Source organism: Lonchura striata, chromosome 13 (assembly GCF_050655825.1).
Source record: "Lonchura striata isolate lonStrDom1 chromosome 13, ASM5065582v1, whole genome shotgun sequence".
Classification (NCBI taxonomy): domain Eukaryota; kingdom Metazoa; phylum Chordata; class Aves; order Passeriformes; family Estrildidae; genus Lonchura; species Lonchura striata.
Genome location: NC_140715.1, coordinates 17,877,385 through 17,883,949, shown reverse-complemented (window position 1 = coordinate 17,883,949; position 6,565 = coordinate 17,877,385).

Below are 6,565 nucleotides of genomic sequence, written 5' to 3'. Positions count from 1 at the left end.
TCCCTTTGTCACATCCCTGTAACATAAATAGTGCACCTTCCTTTCTGCAAGGCCTGCAGAGTGCACCTGGGGAAATGAGGGAAGGGAACACAGGCTGACTACTTGGGGAATTAACCAGTTGTGTGATGAGGAGAATTCATTCTGTCTTTGTATCCTCAGCTCTGAAATATATTCAGCAGAGATCGAGGCGTGCTCCCTCTGAGCCTTGTCTCTCCCTGCAGCTGATAAGGGAAACAGGAGCAGAGACCATCCCCAATCTTACGGCTGCTCACACCAAGCCCCCAACTCTGCCTGCTGATGAAACTCAGTTATTTTCCTAAATATCCACATCTCCATCCCAGCTCTCCCTGTCTGTAATTCCTGAGACTGAAACGGCAAAAAAAGGTGTCTGGTTTTACACCATCTTTTCTGCTTAGCTTTGGGTTTCTTGGGAGTGGGTCTGAGCCATCCCAGCTGAGAAAGAAAGTCCTTTTCAGCAGAGCATGCTGATGACTTTGGCTGCAAGGCAGCTTTGATCAGGACCTCTACACTGGGTAAGTATAACCACAGACACTTTAGTAAAACTGCTTTTTATTATGTAAACTATACCCACGGCTGCCCTGAATTAAAACAATTTTCAGATGGGAGTCTTTCTATGAAGGCACCATTTCATTTCACTTTGCTTCTTTTCTAGTTTCCTGCATTAAAAAAGGGGGAGCCTTGAAAATTGCTTGAAATATTGCATATTCATTTTAAGATCTGCCACTGAGTCATATTTTGCATCAATCAAGCAGCTAAACTTTTATTTGTCAAGCTTTGATTGAATTTTGTAGTTAAAAAAAAAAAAGAAAGGGGAGAAATAAGACCAAAACTGTATTTATAGCAGTCTGGGCTGGAATATAAAGTAATGATAAGGAGTGGGTTTGGAAGATGAAAGAATGAAACTGGAACCTGTGTCTAACACCAATGAAATGAAAAGAAAGTCCTCAGGGTCAGCAGACAAAGAGGGCACTGAAAGGCCAGTGGAACTAAAAAAATGTCATTTTTCTCAGTGTTAAGATTCTAGCCAGGCACCAGGACAAAGATTTTGGAATCATTATACAAGTCCTTTATCAATACTTGGATTTCCAGGTTCTGGGATTATTCACTTGGGATTTAAACGTGACATTTGCATTCAGTTATCTCCCCTATCTACTCATTTCATGGGTGCGTCAGGTATCAGAAAAATCAGACACTGCCAGGGACATCATAACATCAATCTGGGCTCTTTCTTTAGGAGGAGCATTTCAAAATCTTGTTTGAGCTTCAAGGCCCGGGAGATGCTTTTCATACCGTGGTCCCCAAGCAGAGCCTTCTCCCTTAGAATAGTGAGAGGTTGTAGCACTAAAATGATGACAAATGTCCTGTTTTCCCCTTGAGGATGGAAAGGGAAGGCTTGGGAGCCCAGCTTCTTGAAGTTCCTGCAATGCCTGTGTAATCAAATCCTTTATCATATTGCTGGTTGAAGAAGGCTTGGAGACAAGTTTTAAGTGCATATCTATTTTAATATGGCACATCCTTCCATTGCTGTGTGACACCCAACTCACTTGAAATCCAGAAACAAAGGAACTGGAAGTGTTCAGGATTGCAATCTGCATAAATGTGGTGATTTTGTTTTCCAGGGAGTCCTCTGGGAATGTACAAAAAGACAAAGAGTTTGCAAATGCTGCTAATGGTGACAGATCTGGGAGTAAAACCTTCTCATGGCTGAGGCAAACTGGGACACCTCAGACACAAACAGGTGCTCTTACCTGCATTTTTCGGGAATTTTAGCATTGACAGGCCATCATCTTAAACAGTCTTCACGTGTGAACTAGAACACAGGCAGACCCTTGGGCTGAAGTTCTGAATTCAGAGCTGTAGCCCAAGGTCCTGGAAAGGGCTCATTAGAGTCACAAAAGCTCATTAGGGTCACAAAGACTCATTAGGATCATAAAGGCTCATTAGGGTCAGTGTCCTGCTCTGTCTGCAGCTGAAACACTGACAGGTGGGCACACCTTGTCCCAAGGAGCCTCTGGGATGAGCACATCTGCCATACACAGGGATTTTACTTCTTCTCTCAGGCTTCTACTCCCTCCTCTCCCAGACTCTCTGTTGCAAATGTGCCAGCCTTGTCAGGAAGGAATTTTACTACTCCTTCCCACCACCAAAACAGCAGGACTGGAACAAAAGAGAGAGTTTTCTGACTTCAGTTAATTCCTTCTTCTGCTCTGGTTTCCCATCCTCACACACTGAGTTATTATTAAGATTAAAACACTTGCACACTATCAAGGTATCTGCCTTCAGAATCAAAAGAATACTGTCATACATTGCCAGTTTGCCAGCACCATGTGCCAGACTTTCCAGGCTTCCAGCCTCAGATATCATCATATCAGCAAAGAGGAAATCTCAGACGTTGGAGAAGCGTTGTACTCCCAGGAATTCACGCAGCCGTGTTTCCCAGCCAGCTTTCTGTTTCTATAAACACTGAAGGAGTTGCACCCAGCTCCTGAAGCCACTACCAGGCTGGCCATGTGATTTGACTTCCCAAAGCCACATGGCTGCAGTTATATTTCCATACAACCTCTTGAATATTTCCAACAGTTCCAGCCTAAGCGTGAGCGTTTGTGGTATCACTGACCCAGGCTGTGCTTCTTGCCATTCTTTCTGTAACTAAAGCTTCTTAGGGATTTTTAGGATTTATTTGTTTTTAAGGAAAATGTAATTTGCAGGTTAAGAAGGAGTGCAGGGGGGGTCAGGTCTCCTGGGTGCATCCTCCTGAGCTCAGTTACCAACTCCTCCATGAGCATCAGCGTGATAGGAATTGCACTTAATGACTGGATATAGAGCCCTTTGAGATCTTGGATGGAGCAGCTTATTGAGATGCAAAATATTCTTTTGAAGAAGATTATTTCCTCATACTTCTGGGCATGAGTAAGAAAAACATGAGAGGAGATGATGTAACTCCGGGCCTGCACTGCTGGCTCCGAACACTCCGGTTGGAGCTGAGTTTGTAAAACTTTTATTTATGCTCTTATTCTGGCCATGCTTGAGGGACAGAGCAGCCCAAAAATGCTGTGTGCAGCCATCCCTCGTGTGCTGCAGCTTTCTGTCCCATCCGGGGCTCAGGGATAGGCTTTAAATTGGCATTTCTACCAGCCAGCCTTTGCTCCTTATTAATTAGCCCGTAAATGCCTCTGAAATCCCTCAGGGCAGAGTGTCTGTGGCAGCACAACACCTCTGCACAAGACAAGTAAATCTTTTCCGAGCCACTTGATCCCGGGATGGAGGAATGGGAGCCTGGAGGAGGCTGGATTTGGGAACTCCAGAGCCCTGGCACAGGGAGGGCTGGCAAGGCACAACGAGGTGCCAGCAACCAGCAACGGGGAGCAAATCATCCGTGCTGGATATCAACCTGCTGAATTTCCCATTTTAGTTACACAAACTCCATCTAAATCTTCCCCTCTGCTCCCCCTGACACTGTCCTGGCAGCAGCCCCCACACCCTGACCCTTGTCCAAGTTCAGCCCATGCAGGCCCAGTTTCACCATCTCTGGGTGGTTTTTTCCACTCATAAAAGCTGTTAAATGTTCCTAGAAAACTGAAGAAGTGTGATCCTTTCCTGCAGATGTCTGAAAAATCCAATTTACAAGTCTGCTGTGGCTTCCATCCAGTGTCCCAATACTAACACAGCTCTGGTGCACGAATTAATGCCGCTGAGAAAAAAAATGTATTTCTGAGGGATAAACTATTAGAGGCCTGGGGAAATATTCATTTTGGGGTGAAAGAAACCCAAACAACTAAAGCATGAAGCAAAAGAGCACAGCTGATTTTTATAACTTCATTTATGTATTCTGTGTGTATCCTAAAGAAAAAGTTTCCTGGAATTTTTTGTGGGGTATAGCCACAATTTCTTTGACTCAGAGCTGTCAGGCTGGCCTGCCCACAGTGGGCATGTGTTTTCCATACATGAGCTCTTTTTATGATTAAATGAATTGAGCATGTGTAAGAGCATGGCAATGTACAGCAGCTGAAATTCCAATTATTGAGTGGCTGCTAGATGGGAATTCACTTTCACCCAAAGTGTTTGAGGTGAGGACAGGAGGAAAAGGAACCATCCAGAGACATTAGGGATGGGAACCCAGGGGCATCGTGGGGCTCCCTGACTTGGCAGCGATTCCCAAATTTTGCTGCCTCTGGAATGGGAAGAGAGGCCCAGGCTGAAGTCTCACAGCTCTATCCTGGAGGAAGGGGAGGAAGGGAAGATCCCTGCCCAAGTCAAGCCCTGTGTTTCAGCTCCTGGCAGGAGAAAAGGAGAGTGATGGTGCATTTTTTGCTGCTGTACAGCTCCAGCCCTGCATGGGCAGGGAGCAGCGAGGCTGGGGCTGCTCAGAACCTCAGCAAACCCCGGCTCCACCTGCACCAAAAGCCAGCTCCAGCGTGCCTGGAACACTCAATAAAACACCAGTGCTAAATTCTGGCACTGTGCCTTCACAGAGCTCCTGCCATGGGCAGGTCACAGAATAATCAGGGAGCACATGATGTCCAGTGGCCATGTGGTCTCAGAAGATGACAGGCGGGCAGAGGGTCATTCTTTGATTTTATTCTGCTTGCAAGCCATGAGTGAACGGGCTGGTAGGTGTTGCAGGGGAGAAAATGTAAAAATTCAGGCTGGGAAAACAGACAGAACCTGGCTGAGGGCGTGGGTGTGTTTGGGTCAGAGCAGGAATGGTGTGGCAATGCTCTGAGGAGGAGCACAGCAAAACTATGTGGAACCAGACAGCACCTAAAAAGAGGGAGAAAATGCAACAGGAACTGGAAGAATTGTTATTTTTAAAATTCTTTCTCCCCAGGTCATTTTTTGACCAACTCAATTTTTCCACGTTCACCTTGGTTAAAGCATTCTAATACCATTCATGCTTAGGAAAATGTGTATATTTGTAATTAAATGCAAAGTAGCCAGTCTGTATTGCACTGTGTCTAAAAAATTCTTTGGTGACAGGAAATCTCCAATGAAGCTCAATGAAAATGTTTCCTGAGAAAGAAGTCATTAAAGCCTGGGTAAGGCTCTCATACCCTGTTTCTAGATACAGCTTCTTTTAACCCAGTCTGGGGGTTTTTTTTTACATTTTTCAGTTTTTCACACAAGCTTCTTTGCACCTTTACCACAAAGCAAGGATTAACCTGCAGTCAAAGCCATGCAGGATTTTTCTGAGTTCCCCACCACAGAAAAATAAAGAGCCAGGTCAACCCACCGGTGCCATGGTTTACCTTTGTGTGATTTTATAAACAGGGGCAAGAGGGAAAGAATTACACTTTGCCCCCAGGTTCAGACTGCTTGGTAAGAATCTCAGACACTTTAAGTAGGCGCCACAAATTGTGTAAGCCCTGACCTGCTGGCTCGCTGCCTAGTTCACATGACAGAGATATCTGATGGTTTTGGCAAGGCAGATTGAGGTGGAAAGGTGCCTAGAAACCAACAGAAACAGGGCAGCCATCCTAAGGGAGTTGGAAAGGAAGCAGATCTCTACGGTGCAGTTTGCACCTGGGGAGAAAGAAAGGAGTGGGATTTTGATTATAATAAATCTGCTTGATTCCTTTTCTACCATACAGATAGGAAGTAGGAGGAGCACATTGATATTTTGAAGGCAAAGGAAGTCTTTTCAATACTCAGGAAAGTTTTTTAATGAGTGAGCATGTGCTTGGCCCAAAGAAAAGCACCCCACTTTTACTACAGCTCCTTTCCTTGTGCAGCACCTTTTCTGCAGGATTTGGGAGTGTGAAAAGAGAGTAACACAAGTACAACCATTGCTGCTCTGGGATGCCTTTTCAATCAGGGCATTTCCCCCTTTCCTCAAGCTGTTGCAGGCAGGCAGCTGCCAGATGTGATACTGCCTCAGGGCACAATGTAATATGAAGTCAGGAAAATAAGATGTTGGATGCAGGAAGCATCACTCATAAAATTGCTGCTCCCAAGAATTCCCCCCACCTTTTGCTGAAGTGCCTCTCTGCCCTGACAGTCCAATATTTTCAACAGTGAGCCTCAAAAAAAATTTGCTTATCTACATTCAAGCACTGCTAAGAAGAAAGTAGGATCCATGAAGTGCTTTTTATCTTCTGCCACTACAATTCCACCACTCTCATACCCTAGGACAGTGCAGCAAAGAATAGATCAGTGAAGAATGAAATCACTGAAATCCAAAAAAAGGGAAGGGTGAAAAGAAGGAAAAAAGCACTAAAACCTTCCTCAAACTCTTTTCTTTCAGCAATCACGCGTTCTCAACCTCTTTCCACAGATACTTTTTTTCTTCACTAGTTTTCCTGCTAGGAAATTGATTGGGGATTTAACTGCCATTAGCAAATGAAAGACAGCGAGGTAATTAGGAATCGGGATGTCAGACAGGGAAAATGATTTGCTGAGTGATTTATTGATGATTAATTTTGTTCTAATGTTCTTGCACACCCCGAGCTCTCATTACTCACAAGCAGTTCAGAACCAGGCAGTTCAAAAAGCAGCTTTGTTCTGATTGTATTCACAGGAATACATCCTACATCTTGCTTGTCTGACT